Below are 22,725 nucleotides of genomic sequence, written 5' to 3'. Positions count from 1 at the left end.
CATATCAATATGGATGTAATACCACTTCCTCAGACTCAATTTATTCAAAACTGAGCTCATAATATTTCCTCCCCACCTTCCCCTGACTTCTCTGTTGAGGTTGATGGTACAACTACCAGTCTATCCCTGCATGCCAGGGTGCTAGGTCTAACCCTGGATAAATGGGACGTTGAAATGCAATGCAGAGAAATGACCTGAAATCACACGGGCACGTGCACCCTACATACAATCAAGGAGTTGGCCCTGGGCATCACCAAACCTCTGCACACCACTGGCTTAAGTCTTGCTCTAAACACCAAGCATAGTATTTGTCCATCAAAGCTCCTTAAAGTGACTTTGCTATGAGAGAAGTATACGTTTTGCCATTATTATTGCAAGCCTCTTTCTTAAAATGATAGATGCCTGGTTTTGTCTGATTTTGATATGTTTCAGCCACAGTGCTGGCCTAAGCACTGTGAGTGTCACAACTACTTATCTCTATACTTGTTTTAGGTCAGTGACAGACAGCATTAGGGTCAATGGTAAGCATGATAGGCAGGGAACTAGCATTTTTATTCTCTCATGACAGCATAGTACCCAACTGTCCTTCATTTAAAGGGACTGTCCCTCTTTTGAGACCAAATCTCTACAATACTGCATTTATTATTGTAAGCCAATACAAAGGAAAAATAGTGATCAAAAAAGCACTTGTGTGGTTAAAGTGGTTGTAAAGGCTCAAGGTTTTTTACCTTCATGTATTCTATGCAGCGCTCCCCCCCCCAATCCTTACCTGAGCCCCCTCCAATCCAGCAATATTCTCGACAGCCTCTGCTGTCTAGGGACTCTTCCTCCTCATTGGCTGAGACAGCAGCAGGAGCCCATTGGCTCCCATTGCTGTCAATCACAGCCAGTGAACCAATGAGGAGAGAGCGGGGGGTGGTACCAAGCCACGGCTCTATGTGTCTTACGGGTGCATAGATCAGCAACTCGGAGACGAACACACAGCAGCTTTCCCTGGGGGCACTGCTTGAGGGGGAGGAGCCAGGAGCACCGGCTGGGACCCAAAAAGAAGAGGATCGGGGCTGCTCTCTGAAAAATCACAGCACAGAGCAGGTAAGTATAGACATGCTTGTTATTTAAAAAAAAAACAAGTTTTAGTGTCACTTTAAGTCAATCATTTTTTCCATATTAGCTATTTGTGGTCTGTGTAACCAGGTCCGTGGCAGGGACGTTGCCTTTGCCTAAATACTGTGTGCTACAAGGTGCCCCTCTTTATCATTTCAGAAAGTTGGGAGGTATGACAACAGTGTCCCTTTAATGTGGCTCGGAATGAACCAAAACTATGATTGAAAATGTAAAGCAATTATCATAAGGTACTATAGTTTATCTAGAGCAAAGATCCTATGTAAATACTGACTTTCTGAAAATTGATATTTGTGTAGGCTTAAACAAATCCTTTACCTTTTCTGTGACACTGCTTGAGCTTTATGATTGGTTGCTCCGACACTAAACTCAAATGATGAGTTGTGCCTGCAATCTTCATAGCCCATAAGTGACGATTCTTTCGAGGGCTACAGTTGGGCTTGGAAGTGGAATACCAGTATGCCAAAACCCTATTTTACTAACTTGTAGTTCAGAACACTAAGATAACGACAAATGGCCTTGCCAAACTGTGAAACCAGACATTTCATCTCCTTCTCTGTGTCTTTTTGGAGAGCTTTTTTTTACCAATGGCCACATACCCACTCACTTCTTCATATCATGCCAGTAAAGTAAAACAAATTGCTATGCCATATCTCATATGCCTTAGGGGACAGAAATCATGCAAACAGTTAGCTGGTGTTGTGTGTCCATCATTGTATCACATGCTGGCTTTCTTCCTGCCTTCTCCCAGTAGACAGAGTGCTGAGGGACAGCACTGGTGACTGTGGTTTGAGAAAATGATCCTTGCACTCTGTTGGCTCCTTTATGTAATGTGCAGAGGCTTCTTAGAAAAAAAGGTGTTAGACATTGGCAGGAGAGGACATTATAGCTGAAAGTAAAAGGAGGGCAATCTATAACATTTAATTAGATTTGAGGTAACGTGAATCAGAAATAATTTGAATTCTAGTTACTATGGGTTACTGCTACAAGAAATTTAGCTTGTCTTCTCTAAGATGTGGGAGTCCAGGAAGAATTATATCACTGAGTGGCGCTTAAAGTGATAATGGGAAGAGTGATGTTCCCGGGGGCACTTTGCTTCTGAGCTGGGACTGTTGGGTATTTTAATGGATAAGTTCACCTTTATCAACATGTTAGTTGTTACATCCATATTTAGGGTGTAACATGTTGAGCATCCACCACCTCACCCCCATGATCTGACCACTCCTTGTGACAGTGGAAGAGGAACCTTCTCCCTGCACCCACTGTTACAATTTGAATACAGTGAGGCTGTACATGGCAGGCAACTGTGTCATTCACTCACAAAGTTCTATGCATGAATGCCTACAAGTACCATCAACCATTGCGGCTGACATCTTGGAGTTCTCAATGAACTGCAAGGGCGATGGTGAACACTCTCAGTCCATTGAGCTTCCTGGACTTCAGTAACTGCCTGCCCATATCAGAGGTATCAAGAGCCTGACATTAAGGAGTAACAGTGCTTGGTGTGCTGCTATAGTCCCACCCAAACCCTTAATTTGAAATAATGTAAGGAAAATATCCAAAATAAAAAAAATAATAAGTACATAAATATCAAAACAAGGATTGCTGCAACCACTTATAATGTGCACTCTAACACACCTAAAATACATAAATACCAAACATGTGACGCTCTATCCCTTTAAATCTCTCAATACAAACATAAACCCTAAGTGATTGATGTCTATTCATAGATACTATAAAGGTCCATAATAGTGTGTATAGTCCATTTACACAAATTCGGTGCTGTGCAAACAAAAAGACGTGCTGTCCCTCCTTTGTATGAAAAACTTGCTTGCCTTGAGATTAGACCTACAAATCAATATAGGTCAAGTGTGCTGTGTTAATCAGTGTTATTGTTTCAGACCAACTTTTCCATCCGGACTCTCCTTGATGGCTCCAAAGATGTGGAAAATGCGCTCAAACAAAAAACATATATTTCATAGTGCAACACTGTATGACTACTATAATGTGAATATCCTTATTAAGTGCACTCACATAAAGTGTTGTTAAAAATGTGCTCATTCAACCAAAATATCCTCTCTTATAGGTGGTGGCGATTCTCAAACAACACCTCCAAAGTGTGTTCAATACCCCATCACCACTAGGTGCAATGCACGCTCACCTTCTCGTTAGACCCATATAATTGTAGGTCACAAACGCTTGAAGTTCATCCAGCTTATTATATTAGCTTCTACCTCTTAGCAGCTACTTCACTCCTCCTGTCCCTTTAAGGGACTGGTATCTTGCTGTATCCACCCAGATGAGTATAGGCTCAAAGGGAGAAAGGATAATTCATAGTGCAACCCCAAATAAACATAAAATCATTTATTGAAGTCAAAATTTCACACTCACAGAGTTGTAAGGAGTAACAGTGCTTGGTGCGCTGCTATAGTCCCACCCAATTCCTTAATTTGAAATAATGTAAGAAAAATATAAAAAATAAAAATAAAAAAAATAAGTATATAAATATCAAAACAAGGATTGCTGCAACCACTAATAATGTGCACGCTAACACACCTAACATAAATAAATACCAACCATGTGGTGCGCTATCTCTTTGTGAGTGTGAAATTTTGACTTCGATAAATGGTTTTATGTCTATGTAGACTGGTGAGGAGGGAGTTGCAGTAATCAAGGCGGCATATATCCAAGGCGTGGATACGTTGTTTTGTGGTGTCATTGATCAGAAAGGAGCAGATTTTTAACTGATTAACACAGAGCACTTGACCAATATTGATTTGTAGGTCTAATCACAAGGTGAGCAAGTTTTTCACCCAAAGGAGGGACAGCACGTTTTTTTGTTTGCACAACGCCGAATTTGACTATGCACACTATTAGGGACTTTTATAGTATCTACAAATAGACCATTCAATCACTTAAGGGTTTATGTTTGTATTGAGAGATAGCGCACCACTTGGTTGGTATTTACAGTATAAGAGCCTGACATTGCACTCACGGTCTGCTCCCAAGAAAAAAAAATGCATTTTTTAATTATTTTTTAAAGGTGAACTTATCCTGTGAACGTCGTAGTCATATTTGAAGGAAGCAGGGGTATTTGCTGCGGCTGGGAGACAGATTGCCATCAGCATTTTGCCAAGGCAGAATTTCAGAGTCACAAGGATAATTCAAGGTATGCTGTGGCTCTGTGAATAATGTGGGAAAGAAAATATGGGGACCTTTTGTGTGAATCTGCCAGTAGAATGTAAACGTTACAGCAAGCTGACACTCTCATGAATGACAGTAACAGTATGTCTGTGTTGATACCACCCAATAATGTTTAATTTTACCCAGAAGATACGGTAGCTCAATACTTTTTACTTTCAGGCAGTTTATTACCGGTATATTCACTAAAGCCTTGAAATCTCTGCTTCTTTTCTTCCAAACAAAATAGGTTGCTGCTTTTCAGCTGTACCAAGGCAGAACTTAAGAATAATTTGCCCATTTCACATTACCAGCAAGATATTGTTTCCTTCATAAAAGCAGAAAACGTCAGAAAACCCACACAGCTACTTGAGCAGACCTATCTGTGCCATTTAGAGAAGATTTGCCCGTCATCTATCTTTTTATTGATTCTTTCATTACATTTGTTGATAGTTCCTAAAACCCATTTTACCCATCATAAGTTAATGCATCCTATTACTGCAATGTTACAAGGTATAATGGGCTAAAAGGCAGGCCAAGTGATTGAGAATGGAGATAATTTTTTTCATGGATAGCTCACCTGGTTGAACCTGGCTTTTACGAAACCTTACTTAATTATTATTATTATACAGGATGTATATAGCACTAACAGTTTGCGCAGCACTTTACAAAATGAAGGTAGACATTACAGTTACAATACAATTTGGTACAAGATTCAGTTAGGATATTTGACTGAAAATTATATTCAGTATTTTAAGTCAAAAGGGAGAAGGCAGAAGATGCAGTTGTTTGGGTACCATGAGCTGAGAGTCTTTCAAGCAGTAATTTGTGCGTGTGTCAGATGCAGCAGTGTAAAGCACACCGCCACTGGACTCTAGAGCAGTGGAGATATGTTCTCTGGAGTGATGAATCGCACTTCTCTATCTGGTAACCTGATGGACGTGTCTGGGTTTGGCGGTTGCCAGGAGAACGGTACTTGCCTGACTGTATTGTGACAAGTGTAAAGTTTGGTGGAGAGAGGATTATGTTGTGGGGTTGTTTTTCAAGGGTTGGGCTTGGCCCCTTAGTTCCAGTGAAGGTAACTCTTAAGGCATCAGCATACCAAGTCATTTTGGACAATTTCATGCTCTCAACTCTGTGGGAACAATTTGGGGATGGCCCCTTCCTGTTCCAACATGACTGCGTACCAGTGCATAAAGCAAGGTCCATAAAGACATGGATGAGCGTGTTTGGGGTCAGGAACTTGACTGGCCTGCACAGAGTCCTATCCTCAACCCAATAAAATGCTTCTGGAAGAATGGTCAAACATTCCCATAGACACATCCTAAACCTTGTGGACAGCCTTCCCAGAAGAGTTGAAGCTGTTATAACTGCGAAGGGTGGGCCAACTCAGTATTGAACCCTACGGACTAAGACTGGGATGTCATTAACCACTTCCTGTCCGGACACTTTTACCCCTTCCTGTCCAGGGCAATTTTTAGCTTTCAGCGCTATCACACTTTGAATGACAATTGCGCGGTCATGCAATACTGTACCCATATGAATTTTTTACCATTTTTTTGAGACAGATAAAGCTTTATCTTGGTGGTATTTATTCACCGCTGGGATTTTTATTTTTTTTACTATGTAAATGAAAAAGTTCAAAAATTTTGAAAAAAAGTGTTTTTTTAAATAAAATTTTGCAAATAAATAATATTTCATCATAAATCTTTGCCAAAATTTATTCCGTTATTTTTTTAGTAAAAAAAAAAATCCAAATTAGTTTATAACCAAAAATTATAATTTTTAAACATTTTTTTTTTACATTTTATTTTATTTTTTTATATTATTATTTTTTTTTTTTTTTTTTTTTTTTTTACATACTGTCACCCTAGCAGTACACTGTCACCATGGTGACACTGTACTACTTGTGGAGGGTGATGAAGATTTTTTTTTTTTTTTTTACACTGATTGCTTTTACACCCATATAGGGTGAAAAAGCAATCATTTCTCTTTCTCTCTGTCTGCATTCTTGCAGTCATTGAGAATTACTGAGTGAGCTGTGAGTGGTCACAGCTTGTCACATGGTACAAGGCTGTTGTGAATAGCCTTGTACCATGTGACCTCTGTGATCATTCACAGATTTCACACATAGTAAGCAATGATGTCACAAGTGACATCTTGCTTACTACTTTGCATGTGATCACTGATTCGCCAATCAGTGATCACATGATCGGGACCTCGTACAGACGATCGGTGTTTCACTGTGTCCGGAGGACACAGCGGGCACCAGAACGCGGTGGTGCGCGCTCCCAGGGAGCACGCACAGCTAGAAAAGGCGGGTGCCGTTTATGGACGGCAACCCGACCCTGGACTGCCACCGCCCTGCCGTTTATAAACAGCAGGCGGACGGCAAGAGATTAAAGTTCATGTGCATGTAAAGGCAGGCATCCCAATACTTTTGGCAATGTAGTATATATAAATATATCCTAGACTGTAAGCTCGAAAGAGCAGGGCCCTCAATCCCGTCATGTTTTGCATTGTATTGGTATTGTTCTGTCACATGTTCTGTCCCCCTTTGTAATGTACAGCGCTGAGCGAACTATTGGCGCTTTATAAATACTGTATTATAATAATATATATATAAACCAAACTAATTGCTTTCTCAGAAACTTCTCTCCTGAAAGCCCTATTCTGAGTTTAGAAGTGCAGTTGCTTTGCAGAGCTCTGTCTCTCTCTCTCACTCTCTGCTGTGGGATCCTGCTGCTGGGCAAAAAGGCTGACAGCTGACAGAACACTAACACATTACAAAACCTGCCTGTTTGTTTTAATGAATCCACACAGGTTTAGCTAGTGATTCAGATAAGATTATATTTCGTCAGTTTTATGCTATGTACTTGCTGTACAAAGCCCTCCTGCATTAAAACTATGCTTGTTTGCTGCCATACTAAATCAAAGTTCAAGGTAACCTACTTGGACTGTTCCTGGCTGTCCCTGTCTTAGGCATTGTTTACCACTGGTAATGCCAATACCGCCCCCTTACCCCTAGGCAGTGATAGCAGACTCTAAGGTGGCTTGATGGGCTAGCATGTCACATCAGGGTGGGTTTTTAACTCTTTGTGGGGACTCATTATTATAGGATCATAAACTCAGAGAGAAAACTTGCAGGACACAGGATATACTCAAAAGTGATCCAAAATGTCGACTCAGGACACTACTTACATTCAATACAAAAAAGAGCCTTTAAGCTGGACTCAGCAATCTGTACTCTTCAGGCTGTACAGCAGCTTCAAGGCAGCGCAAGTACCCCTTGGATGAGCCACCAGAACTTCCTGAAATGTACACCAACAGTAGCTTCTACCCAGTTCTCTAGGATACTCTTCAGCAGTAAAGTTTTCATCCCTGGTGCTCCAATTCAAATATACACCTTCCTGCTCTATGTCTCCAGCAGGACGTTAGGAAAATCTTCCAGGCTTCAGACTCAATCCTCTCTTTTGGCAATAGGCCACCCCAGGCAGCAAGCCTGGAAGGCACCATTCTCCAACACACAGCCTCCACTCCTAGCAGAACCTAGGAGCCAAGAAAGCTTCCAGATGGTCACTCTGAATATTTATATCTTTCTCCAGCATGCTCCACTGGGAACAGACCTCCTAGTGGTTGTCATGAATACTTGCTAACAGCAGGCAGAAGTAATCAATAAAACTGAGTTTAGGGAAACACAACAAAAGTAAAACTCACAATTTCAGCTCAGGCTGACTACAGCCCTACAGCAATAAATGTAGGTTAGGGACACTCCTTCTTAGGGAGAGAGAGAGAGAGAGAGAGAGAGGGAGGGAGGGGGGGGGAGAGACACTTATAGTATATACTCAATACTGTGTCAGCCTCCAGTAAAATGTACTTGATTCTCAAATACTGTATATGCAAACAAGGTGTGGAACCACTTCAGCTTTTGCACTTTTCCACAAGTAAAAAAAGGTAAAACCCACCTATTTCTGGTTACCACTGGGACAGAAAATCACCCTCTTCCAAATGCACATCAAGGGAATGAACCAGATTAGGACATTAAAAGATAATCTAGAAGGAAATGTAATATATAAATGACACATTGTAATATCTCTCCCCTACCCGCAATGATCACAAAAATAAATGCAGGTGATACAATTTAATGCTTACGAACCTTCAATTTAATATTGTATACAGTGAAGAAAGTATAGCATTTTTGGACTCTGTTGTATATTATGAATCAGTAAAACTAAAGAATCATATATACCACGAGTCTATGGATAAGAATCAATTACTTTTATATGGTAGTTTCCCTCCACCACACATTTTTGTGAGAAACCAAAACACGAGGGATTTTCAGTTATTGAGAGAAAGAAGGCTTAGGTTTAAAAGAGAGCTAATATTAATTATAATAGAATAGGGTGTACAAAAGATAAGATAATTCCTTTTTTTAAATCCTTTATTTAGGACCATGGCAAAGGTAAGATTGTATGTATTGCATGTATCAGTCTCTCAGCTCTCAGACGCAACTAGAGAAACAGCTAAAACATAATGTTAGTCATAATAGGGATAAAATAAAAGCAAATGTACATTACAGAACTTGACATAGCATTAATACACTGTCATTTTAACTAAGACATATTGATTGCACCATGGGAAAGCTGTACAACTCATATTAGGCAGAGGATTGCTAGTACCAGTGCCATCCGGTATTTTGATGATTAAATAGGGTAGGAGTGTGGAGACTAGGATAAAGAGTCATTGGCCTTAGATAATAGTGGCCCCATCAAGGCACCCTACTGAGGGGTAGATTGGGGGACTATGAAGGAGGGAAGGCATGGAGTATATAAAGGGAAATAGAGAGGGGGAATTGGGTTGATTTATCAATTCCCTCTGTTACTTAATGTCAACCAAATAGTGACATGATTTTTTTCTTGCATAAAGAAACACTGGCTTATGCTAGTCAAAGCTTCTGAGCTACAAATATTCAAGACTCCAGGAGGAACCAGACATTGAGGGTTGGTCAAAATAGATTTATCAATTCTGAAAATATTGGCATATGTTGGCCAGATCTCTGAGCTACAAATCATTCCCTTGCCATGCTTTAGGTAGAACAAGATATTGAGGGACCAGTAAGTCAAAACAGATTTACCAATTTCGAAAATAAGTGGACCAAACTTTTTTTTAAAAAAGGGGATCATTTCTATTTCTACAATGTATCCAATGTGCATTACTGATACAAGGACAGAAATGGCTTATAGGAGAGAACAAAGAAATTCTTCCGTATTTACACATGCAAGTCATCTGTTTGTCATTTATGTATTGAACTGCCCTTGTAAAAAGTTGTATATAGGAGACATGAAACAAAACATAAATGATAGGATAACCCAGCATATACACTCACCAGCCACTTTATTAGGTACACCTGATCAATTGCTTGGTAACACAAATTGCTAATCAGCCAATCATATGGCAGAAACTCAATGCATTTACGCATCTAGACGTGGAGAAGGTGACTTGCTGAAGCTCAAACCAAGCATCAGAATGGGGAAGAAAGGGGATTTAAGTAACTTTGAATGTGGCTGGTTGTCGGTGCCAGACGGGCAGGTCTGAGTATTTAAAAAACTGCTGATCTTCTGTAATTTTCATGCACAACCATCTCTAGTGTCTGATGTCAGAGGTCAGAGGAGAATGGGCAGACTGGTTCAAGATAATAGAAAGTGTCAATATAGACCAAAAGGCAAAAGGGGGTCCAACCTGGTACTAGCAAGGTGTACCTAGTAAAGTGGCTGCTGAGTGTATATACTATTAGACAAGCCTAATCTAATTTGCTGAAGTCAGACCCCTGTGGGGAATTTGGGCACACAGACAAAGATAAATGTTTCATGGTCATGGATGATGTTACTGTAGTGCAAAGAGGTGGTAATCAAATTGCCATGTTGAGGAACAGAGAAAGTTTGTGGATCAACAGATTTAGCCACCTTAGACCCTGTTAGGCCCCTTTCACATGAGTGATCCAGTCAGGTCCGCCTGTCCCTATAGACCAGCGGATGTAAACAGACTTTTATCTGTTTACACCCACCTACCTCCAATCTGATCCAGTATTCTAAACGAAAAATGAATGGGATCTATCCCCCTCCATTTAGGCGGATCAGGTTGGATGGCAGTCAGGTGTAAATGGACAGCTGGAAAGTCCGTTTACACCAGGCCACTCATAGAGCAGCGTGGGCTTTGTCCGTGTTCGCTCTGCTAAACTGAGGGGACATGGGCCTGTCATTCGCCCACTCTGCTCTGATCAGCAGGGATCTGTGAGCGGGTCCTGCTGATCCAAACAAATTCTGTCACATGTGAAAGCGGTCTAACCTTAACAAGAATTGTGACCTTTATTTATTTTTGTACTTATTGTTTCAGTTACTTTAAGGGATAGGTGTTATGATGTGGCATATATTACATTGTTGTTGTTCCACTCACATTTCTTCAAGATGATCTTTTCACATGAATCCTAATCCGGTTAATTTCCACGAGATGGATTTGGTGGAGGGTGATTTTCTATCCTAGTGGAAACCCCCAAAGAGAAGATTGTACCTTTCTCTTGGATATAACAGAGCTACTGTATGTTCCATTTGCATTTGCCAGTGAGCCAGAGAAAGAATATGGATGCCCAAAACAGTGGCTTGATATTTGATTGTACTATTATTATTATACAGGATTTATATAGCGCCAATAGTTTGCTCAGCGCTTTACAGTATAAAGGGAGACAATACAGCAACAATACAGTTCAATACAAGAGGGATTGGAGGGCCCTGCTCCTTGGAGCTTACAATCTAGAAGATTGTAAGCTCCAAGAAGTACTAGATCAGCAACAAATTTTGTAAAGAAGCTGGAGTGGTGCCACATGTCATTTAGACATATATAGTAAAGACAAATGGAAAGCACTTAAAGCAGTACTCCAGGCAAACATTTTTTCTTAAAATATTCTGTATAAAAAAGTTTACTCACATGAGGTATATGTCACTTTTGGGAAAGCTGCCCTTTCTTTACTATTTAGAATTTAATTTATGCCTGATAGTATAGCAAAAGGGAGAGCTGCAGCTTTAATACACAGAAACAGTACTGTCATTTGTTCGTTTCTTCTCTCCCCTTGCCCATTCACAGAATACCTTTTATTATGTGAACCATCCACTAGATGTAATAGTTATACTATACAGCATTATTGAAATTGTAAATAATAAAGAAAGGGCAACAATCCTAAAAGTAGCATCAGATGAAAAAAAAAATGTATGCCTGGAGTTCTGCTTTAAAGCTAAATTGCAGGTATGACAGTTTTTACATAGTTACATTGCTCCAGCTTGGGTCATTGTATCTATGTATATGCCATACCTGTGTGATCTCCATGGAAGCTAGAAACCACTGCAGTAGGCACTGCTGCTACAATGATCAGAGATACAGGGAATCTCTTGCTCAGACATTCAAAGAGTGATTTTCATCTCTCAATGAATGCAAAAAGTTCTCTGATTAGACAAGATGGAGATTGTGACATCACAGCCCCATCTCTCCATCTCTTCTATTCAGAGAATGCTTTGCATTCTTTGTGAGAGTGCACAGTGTTCCGCACTGTGCCCATGCCTAACAAGCATGCAGCGGGGCAACCACTTGGCACAGAACCAAGTAGTAAGTGGAGATCACTGTCATGGCATTGAGTACTACAGTGGTTTACAGCTTCCACAGAAATCCCACAGGTATGGAACAAACACACTTACACTGTAATGTAAAAATTTCCATACCTAAACCTCAGTTCATTCATTAAACTTTGTCCATTCCCCAAGGTGGATTTAGGGCTTGCTATTCAGCAATGGAGCAGAATAACAAAAACGTATTCCCACATAGGGGTATTTAGCATTATAACACAGCAATTATTTTCCACCCTCCTGTGCTACCTTAGCTCTCAGTCACACTATTGTTTGCCGAAACTGGCTCTCCCAGCTTCAGTTACCACTTCTACACTGACAGCCAGTGCTCTGTATATAATTGAAAGTCTCTAAAATGTCTGTTGGCCAAGCCAGCTTATGAAATATGACTCCAATTGTTTACTGATGCGTCTGGAATATATACTCAAGCAAACAATCCTGATAATAATACATAATTATATAAACTGTTAAAAATTAAATAATTTGTACAAAATAGTAAAAACTGGGTAATTTGGCAGCAGTTTTCTGGAAAACCATAGGTGCATGAAAATAATAGTTTTGTTCTATGGTTAAATTTTATGTTGTCTGTTTTTAAGCAATTATAGAGCAATCTGCAAATCCTTTGGGGTCGAATCTGTGCAATCTGGTTTGGAAATTACTAGTAGCCAATTGTATGTCCGTAATTAGGACTAACTGACCAGAAATAGCATTCTCAGTACTGCTGCCTTATCTGCATACTATCATTTGCATTACAAACAAATGAACCTAGACATGATAAAATGTGGTTGTGGACTTTTCATGTGTAAAGCTACACAAGTACGTGCTTCATAGACATTTATGAACATCAGAAGCTGGATAGAGAAAGGAGTTCCTCCCCTCTGTACTATGTCTTCTCTCACTATAAGCAACCAGTGCAGGCACGCCCAGAGTCAGCTGGTTTGCAGCAAATGATAGGATTTTAAAGAAACATACAAAGTCAGCATTTAAAATGTTACTAAACCCCGAACCCTGCATTCACTATATCTGACCTCCCACAGTACACAGCACATGGAAATGCAATTATTTTAGTAAATATAAACTGCTAAATACCTTTTTTCATCAGCAGCATATAGCAATCTTGTGACTTATATTCAGGTCTGGACTGCCCATAGGGCACATCAGGCATTTGCCCGGTGGGCCGAGGCCACCTGGATAGGGGGGTCGGCTGGGCGGCACATATAAGAACTGGACCATGCATTTCTCAGTTCCTCTATGTGCCGCCTGTCTGCCCCTCCTATCCATCTCTTGCATGCCCTGGGCTCCTGTATGCTTCCCGGCGGCCACCCCCCCCCGCCCCCATCTCCTGCAGTGCTGCCACTGGGTTCCCCCCCTCCCTACAGCTGCTGTGGAGGATCTGTCAGCATATTCTGTCCCCAGTGCTGACAGTTTCCCCCACCACCACCACTGACATGAGAGGAGAGAGATAGATGCCCCTCCTCCTCCCGCCCTCTCCTCCTGTGTCTCCCCCGCCCACGCTCCCTGCCAGCCTTGTCTCTTCTCTCTCCCCTTTTTCTTTCTTTCTTTCTTTCTTTCTTTCTTTCTTTCTTTCTTTCTCTCTCTCTTTCTGTCTCATGTTTCCTTCCTTCCTTCTTTCCCTCCTTCCTTCTTTCCTTCCTTCTTTCCCTCTTTCTTTCCCTCTTTCCTTCGTTCCCTCTTTCCTTATTTCCTTTCTTCCTACTGTCCCTCTTTCCTTCTATCCCTCTTTATTTCCCTCCCTCCTTCCTTCCCTCCTTCCTTATTTCTTTCCTTCCTTCCTTCCTTATTTCCTTCCTTCCTTCTTTCCCTCCTTTCTTCTTTCCTTCTTTCCTTTCTTCTTTCCTTCCTTCCGTCTTTCCCTCCTTCCTTTCTTCCTTCCTTCCATCTTTCCCTCCTTCATTTCTCCTTCCATCTTTCCCTCCTTCCTTTCTTCCTTCCATCTTTCCCTCCTTCCTTCCTTTCTTTCTTTCTTTCTTTCTTTCTTTCTTTCTCTCCTACAAAAAAATGTAAAACACTGGGCTCTGAAGACAGGGTCCTCGGGCTTGGGGTTGCATTTAGGGGTTGAATTTTGAACACCTTAGTCACACTACTAAAATTGTTCAATGTCAGGGAGTAGCAAACAAATGGAGCACATGATTCCCTATGGTGTAAAGTAATTAAGTAGTACGGACTCACAAGTAACCACTTGATCTACGGAAGATTTTACCCCCTTCATGACTGGGGCATTTTTTGCTATTCAGCATTGTGCTAATTTAACTGGTAGTTGCTCAGTCATGCAACACTGTATACAAATGAAATTTATTTAGTTTTTTTCACACAAATAGAGATTTCTTTTCGTGGTATTTGATCACCACTGAGTGTTTATATTTTTTATTGTATAAAAAAGACTGAAAATTTTGAAAAAAAAAACCCTGATATTTTCTACTTTCTGTTAGAAAACATATCCGATAGAGAAAACAAAATGTCTTCCAAAATTTAGGACAAAATATATTCTGCTACATGTTTTTGGTAGAAAAATACAGAAGTGGAGAGAACATCATTTCATGACCAGGTGCTCCTTGCACGATTTCTGATAAAGTGAAAAGAATTATCAGAAGAGTTGTCCAGGAGCCAAGGACCACTTGTGGAGAGCTACAGAAAGACCTGGAATTAGCAGGTACAATTGTTTCAAATAAAACAATAAGTATTGTACTCAACTGCCATGGCCTGTATGCACTCTCAACATGCAAGCTAAAGATTGTTTAACGTTTGCTGCACAACATTTAGACAAGCCTGTGAAATACTGGGAGAATATAGTCTGCTCAGACGAGACAAACAAAAGTGTATTAATTGGTTTGTGCAAAAATTATAGCATTTACAAACTGTGGTATATACTGTAATTAACCCAGCTATAGACTCTATACGGGTAATGGTGGTGATCAGCGACTTATAGTGGGACCGTGATAGTGTGGCAGACAATCTGGCACTAGCAGACACTGACTGTGAGGGACACTAACTGACACTGATGTCGCTAATGACACTAATAGAGTGATCAGATATATCACTGTACACTGTACTAATGACACTGGCTGGAAAGGGGTTAACATCAAGTGGAAATCAAAGGCTTGACTGTGTAACTAACAAGTGTAATGTGTGCTTCTTTTACTAACAGAGCTGGTTATTTTTTCTCTCTGCTTTTCAGGGAGAAGAAACAGCCAGAATGGTGTTTTGTTTACACAGAGTGGTGATGTGGGATGAACACAGCCAGTCAGCACGTTTCCACCAAAATCATTGACTGAAATCTGCTGACAAACTCATGCTGTGTCCAATCACAGCACGAGTTAGCAAGCGGCGCATGCACGTGCGCCCCAAACCTGGAAGAAAGCCAACAACATACATGTATGTTGCCGTGCCTGCACCTGCTGTGTGCTTGCAGTATACTTACTGTGAGAGGGTCATCAAGTGGTTAATCATGCTTGACTGTACTCTACTCTACTGTTCTGGTTGATAGCTACTCCTAAGCTGGCCATGATAGCTAGATGGCTCAAATTTTGGCCGATTCCTGCAAGCAACACCCAGCTTGACTAAGTTGATTTAAAATTGATTGAGCCAGCTTGAGAATTATCAGTTGATAATCAGTTGCATCCTACCAGATTCCACATCTGCTGAATACTGGAGCTGGTAGGTGGAGATTCCTCCATCTACATTGTTAGCATAGATGAAAGAATTTATTAAATGTATGTCTCATTCATCCCATGGAGCTGAACAAGAGAAATCGAGATGTGAACTGTATAGCCAGCATTAGCTATTTACTGCTGGCTTGTAATCACCATTGTAGCTTTAGCCCTAGGATTCTCGTGCATGTTAATAGGGAAGCATAGAAATTCCTGTTTTTGCTGAAGATTGCAACATCATCCCATTGGGGAAGTCAATGGAACAACCTAGAGGCAGTTAGTCACATTCAACTAGACTTGGATGATTGACAAATATCTTCAAGGTTACAGAACAAATGTGATAGAATACTACCAGCTATAAAATGACCAGATAAATGACAACCTTCACAGAAACATCCTGTGATCCTTTGATATATGTTGATCTCCAGAAGCAGATCTCTGATTATGTGATCCCAACAGTAGATTTCAATTAATCAAGAAAGCATTACAATCTGTTCCAGCTTTTTTAAACCTTTTTACCCCAGAAGAACCCTTGAAATAATGTTCGGGTCTTGGGGAACCCTTTAAAAAATAATTAATTTAAGGTCAGTTTGAAGAATTCCCCTTGCATTGTAGTCAGTAGGAAGAATACTGCAATTCCATCGCAATTCCAACCCTACAACCACTGAATAAAAGATCAATGGTCTCATGCTTCTTGCTGTTTGTAATTGGCTTTGGACCTCATCATATCATCATATGTGAGGTCAGTCAGGCACAGCTCAAGGAACCCCCAGCAGCTTCTGGAGGAACTTTGGGTTTCATGGAATGCTGATTGAGAATGGTTGATACGTTTCAATACTTTCCCATCCCTTATCTACCCAAGCTTCCTCCTCCACATCTGGGCTTTCATTTCTAATTAACATTTTTTTTATTGTACTTTCCTCTATATAATTTACTACCAAGTGTTTTACTGTATTGTTGTATTATTTACCTTTTGTAACAATGCACAGATGGCACTGTGGCTTAGTGGCAGCACTTCTGTCTGGCAGCATTGCAGACCTTGATTGGAATCCCAACCAGGAACCTATCTGCATGGAATTTGCATGTTTTTCCTGTGCTTGCATGTGTTTTTCCCAAGTACTCTGGTTTCCTGCCACACTCCAAAGACATGCTGGTGGGTTAATTGGCTTCTGTCTATATTGGCCCTGGTATGTATAAATGTAGGTTAGGGACCTTAGATTGTAAGCTCCTTGAGGGCAGAGACTGATGTGAATGTACAAAATCTAAAACTCTGTGTAAATACCTAAAATTAATGATTGTCAGAATTCAATTAGAGATCACAGGCCCACATACAGTGTAGCTGGCAGGGCCCCCTCCTACTGGCATTCCCGCATGGTTTACTGCAATGCATGCTACATGTGTTCTTGAGATACAGTGCAGCCTATTCTCAATGGTACCCCAATGGATATTTGATGCATCATTCTCTGGTACATAAATGCACTTTAATGTGCTGCACCACACATCCTTCTCAAGGTATGTTGGAGTGCCATTCATTTTGAATGGCTCTACATTGCACCAACACATGAGCATGCCCAGGCTCCTGGCCCTCCCCCATCACTCAGGGGGGGGCCACACTCAAATTTCTGGAGGCTTCTCTCTTCTAGTCCCAGCCACTTTCCACTACTTAAGTAAACATTGTTAGATGGTTGAGATATAAGAGTAGGTGCCCCCAGGGTATGTGCCTACAGGTGCCCTTCCTAGAGGGATGCATGTCTTTATGAGTTTTTTTTTCGTGACAGTTGTCCCAAGGAGTCCCAGAAAAGAAGGTCTGTCACAGACAGTTGCTTCCAGTTAACTTAATGCACATGGAACCAAAACAGATGCTGCTGGGCAGGGCGGGTAACTGACATACCTTGCACCACACAAATCCCTCCTGCTACCTCCTCCGGTTCCTGGTCTCCAACAGCTAATCAAGCTGCTCTATCAGTTAATCAAGGCTTTCAGGGACTTGGGAGGGGGTGTGGTCACCTTGCAAGTGATTGCACCGACCTGCTGTTGGGTGCAGGTGTGACAGACTCAGTCAGGCTGCAGACACTGTAAACTGAGCCATCCCTTCTCCAGTAGGTACTGGGAGCTGGAAGTAAGTGGAGGAGTCCAGGTTGGGGACAGTCAGGATCTCTCTAGGTAGAGTGGAGAGGGCACAGGCAAGTGAGTCCCTGTCACTGATCATAGTGGAATAGCCTCTGCACAGCAGTCCTGCACATAGAAGAGGAGGGAGGGAAGGGTGGATCACACTGAACAGGTCACTGTGTACACAATGCAGAGATATGAGGGGGGCTGTGGTCACCAGAGCTTCCCCCTTCCCACAGTCTAAGGGGAACTCTGATGTAAAAGGGAACATTGTGAACCCTGATGTAAAGGAGGACACTGCTGACTGTGATGTAAGGGGGGGGGGGTTAGTGAACAGAGACCAGAGACCACCTTACATCAGAGTTTCCCTTGTACTGTAAGGGGAAGCCCTGCAGATTCTGATGTAAAGAAGAATCCTGAGGACTCTGATGTAGGGAAACTCTGGGGACCAGAGACCAACCTTACATCAGAGTTCACCTTTACATCACAGTCCACAGTGTTCCCCTTTACATCACATTCTGCAGTGTTTCCCTTTACATCAAAGGCCCCAGCATTCTCCTTTACACATATAAAAATATATCAAGGGGGGGGGGGGGGGGGGCACTTCAGAATTCTCTGCCTTTTAGGCTCCTGAGATGAAAATCCAGCCCTGGGTGCTCCCAACTAATCAGAACATATGGCTATATCCCAGGTGAGACATCAGAAATCTGTTTAGACTCCCCCAACAGCTTTATGAAAAAAATGGGGAAACTGCAGCTGTAGAAATACAACCACAGGTCTTAGTTTGGCAGGTGTGCAGGTGTGAGTGAGTGGCCATGAATGTACAGTGCCGATATTCAGGGCAATACACCTTTACCCACACTCCTGTCAAATTAGGACCTGCAACTGTGTTTGTACAGCTGCTAGGTTCCTATAGCATATATAGGCTGCCTGCACACAGCTCCATCCACAAAAAAAAAACCTAATTCAATGGCAGATCCCAATGCTGCAGTTACATAGTTAGTCTGGCTGAAAAAAAGGAAAAAATCCATCCAGTTCAACCATTAAAAAAAGAAGAAAAAAGTTATAATCCTATACCCACAGTTGATCTAGAGGAAGGCAAAAACCCCAGCAAAGCATGATCCAATTTTCTCCTGCAGGGGAAAAAAATCCTTCCTAATCCCCGAGAGGCAATCGGATATTCCCTGGATCAACTTTACCTATAAATGTTAGTATCCAGATATATTCTGTGTATCTAAGAAATAATTCAGGCCTTTTTAAAGCAATCCACTGAGCTGGCCAGAACCAACTCTTGAGGGAGTCTATTCCACATTTTCACAGCTCTCACTGTGAAGAAACCTTTCTGTGTTTGGAGATCTCTTTTCCTCCAGATGTAAAGAGTGCCCCTTGTCCTCTGTGATGAGCTCAGTGTGAATAACTCTACACCGAGTTCACTATATGAACCACTGATGTATTTATACATGTTGATCATATCCCCCCTTACTCTCCTCTTTTCAAGAGAGAATAAATTCAGTTCCTCTAATCTTTCCTCATAGCTGAGCTCCTCCATGCCTCTTATCAGTTTGGTTGCCCTTCTCTGTACTTTCTCTAGTTCCCCAATGTTCTTTTTGTGAATTGGAGTGGCAGCCAGTGAGCTAGGTGAACAAGCAGCATTCTTTTGCGATCCTGTGACAATTATGGAGGAGATGCCTGAACTCTACATTCTACTTTGTGGGACTTAAGCTGACCATAGATAACTCATTTTTTTGTATCAACCAGTGGGCTGGTTGAAAGAAACTGAACAGATTCCCCCATCCACATAATTAAGGTGGATGAAGGAATCCTCCCTACTGTGCTATTGTATTCTGACAGCTGACATTTCCCTGCTGTCAAAATACACTGATCAGCACCACAGCTGATTGTAGACACTGATCAAACTAAAATGTACCAGCAGTCCTGTTCCAGAGGAGTCATTAGATTGACTCTTCTGGAATATGATCGGCCATAGATAGATCAAAATTGGGCCAGTCCCTTCTGAACTGACTGAATTTCTATTCACCTATGGCCAGCTTTATCCTGCTTTAAAGCCAAAACTTGGCTTTCTTGCTAATTCGGAGGGTTGGCTGTATCCTCCTATTGGTGGCCTTGTTGATTGAGATCACCAGAATCTTGAACTCTGAATCATCTCAGTGTAGGAAATACTCAGGAGAATTCATAAAGATTGTCTATGACACTCTTTAGACTTCTGTTGCGCCTCCACGTGCCAAATGTCACTGTAGGCAACAGATTCATGTAGCTTTTGTGAACAGGTAAATTAATTTGGGGTGTGCACCATGTGCAAAGACACTGCCTCTCACCACTACAGCTGTCACGCAAACAACCCAGCGGTCAATGAGTATTTTGGCTGGGTGGGAAGAGCCTGATGGACATCCAAATCCCATCACATCCATCCCCTTTTGACTTACAACAGGCAGTAGGCAGATCAATAGAAAAATCCTGCTTTGGCTATAGAATCCGCCAACTGCCTGCTGTCACAACGAGAGAGTATACCTGATGGGGAATCAAAGTGTGAGCTTCCCCATCAAGCTCCACTCACCATTAGTGTCACTGGTTGTTAGGAAGTTATGAAGCCAACAGCATTCTTTAAGTGGAACTAAAGGCAAAAAAAACCTGTGAACAGGCAGGCTTTTTATTGCAGAAGAGACATTTCAGAAGAAATATGCTCTGTTTATATTTCCAGTACAGTGCCAGCATGCCAAGATAAATGACTTCTGCTCTGAAGACTGCTGTCACCTGGGAGAAGAAGGGGAGATAATGTCAGTGCCAGCATGGCACCTCTCTGGTGTTGGACTATTGCAGCACAGATGAGTATTCTTACCTTTAGTTCCGCTTTAACAAACAATGAGGATGGGGAAGGAGTAGTGACCACAAATATGCCCCCTGTTACACAGTGTACAGAGAATGGTCCTCTGCCTGTCTCTGTACTCCAATTTACAGTTGGTCTTAAAGTATAACTAGATGCAAAAAATTTTAAAAATGCAAACAGGCAGGTTATTTATTGCAGAAATTACATAAAATATCTCTTCTGCAATAAAATACACTTACCCGCCTGCTTACAATCCACTGAGGAATGTACACAGAGCTGCACATGCACAGATCTGTTTACATCTACATCATGTTCCAGAATGAATGACTCCCACAAATGTGCGGCAGTAACGTCATCCTGCAGGGCCAATCAAGCCAGCTGAAGACTGGAACTCAGCAGCTGGAGAGAAGATACCAGTCCCAGCGATTGAACTTGTGATCATTGGACCATTGGAGAATAGTTGAGTATATCTGCCTTTAATTCCACTTTAATTACCTCCTGTTTCATTATCTATGAACTGGAGGATAATTAATTTTGAATTTGGTGCAGTAACGGCACCAACTCTCTGAATTTTGCGTCATCTACTATTGACCCCCTGAACTCTGCACCACCTACTACTGAACCTTTGTGTCACTTACTACTGAACCCCTGTACTTTGCGTCCTTTTAAAGCCATGGCCTATATTTTGTTTAATGAGCACTATTTTTACCACTGCATGTTGCGCATGCTGGATTGTGCAGGAAAGCTCAGCTTACGATCTTACACACAGGCCCACTGCTTTCAGAAAACGCACCTGCCATACACAGATTGAAATTCAGCTGGTTCACAGGGACTGGTTGAACTTCGATTAGCGAGTAGCTGTGTCTGCTTGGCAGAAGTTGGTCATTTGATTGACTTCTGTCGATGGGAACGTATTGGAAAGTTTATCTCAGTCAGTGACTTCAGCCAACCAACTGCAGTCAGTGATTAGTGTATTATGACAGCGGTGGGTTCTCCTGTCAGAATATTCTGACCCAGTGAAGGGGAATTGCTCCATCCACTTCATTTGTGGAAGTTTTTCATTCAGCAATCTGGCTTAACAAAAAAAAAAACTCTCTATGGACAGCTTAGTGAAGTCCCAGATGGTGGTATAAAATGGAGAGACGTTGTAATATGTTCCCATTATATCCAGAACTAGGAGAACTTTATCCTTTTCTTACAGCACATTCATACTCTATGCATTATCTCACATTGTGCCACATTTTCTAGAATAGAATGTTTTTTTTAATTAGGTTGTTTTGAATGTTTTGAAATAAAAGTTCCTTCAAAGAAATTGGATCTGTGAATGATCGATGAGTATGGTTGGCATAATACATGTATTGAAGAGTGAATATACCCTCAAAGTAGGTTTAAACCCAATCACTATAATTTCATTAAATCCTTGTACTAAATCCTTGTACACATGGGACAAAAATTGGCCAAAATTGGTCGGTTCTGCAGGAACTGGCTGGCTTCCAGCATATAGTGTGTATCCAGCTTAAAGAAGAACTCCATGTAAATTTTTTGTTTTCCCATGCAGTGGGGCTGTGCCCACGCTGCATAGGAAAACTGCTTGTTTTGTCCAGGGGATTAGTGGAAAAGTTATACTTACCCTGCCCTCCGATCCTCTGGAAAACCACGCTCCCCACATCCAGCGGTGGACTGTTTCTGCCATCCTCACTCATGCAGCTGGTCTATGGATAATTCATTATCCAATCATGTGACAATCAAATCTCATAATTTATTGTATGAAGATTCTCAACTCCTTTAGTAAATCAGCCCATAAGCCCACGTTCACACTTGTGCATATCGGGAAAACCATGTGTTTTCCAGACACGTACAAAAAGTGATGTATATTTGATTATTTGGAGAGTTGGTTAAATCACATTTGATCAAATTGCTCATTGTTCGGATAAAAAAATTAAAGCATGTATGGATACTATTAGACTCGATTTAGTCTGGATTCGATGGAGAATGGAGTTGATCGCATAGTGAGGAAAATGATCAATTATGTTGCATTGATCGGCAGCACTGAGATAATTTGTTCATGAATACGATTGTATTTTAATTGTTGAGATCATGAGATTACTTGGTGGAAACAAATATTTAATTG

Source organism: Staurois parvus, unplaced genomic scaffold (genome assembly GCF_062004578.1).
Source record: "Staurois parvus isolate SC_StPar_1 unplaced genomic scaffold, SC_StPar_1.0 ptg000299l, whole genome shotgun sequence".
Lineage (NCBI taxonomy): Eukaryota > Metazoa > Chordata > Amphibia > Anura > Ranidae > Staurois > Staurois parvus.
This window is presented reverse-complemented; position numbering follows the sequence as displayed.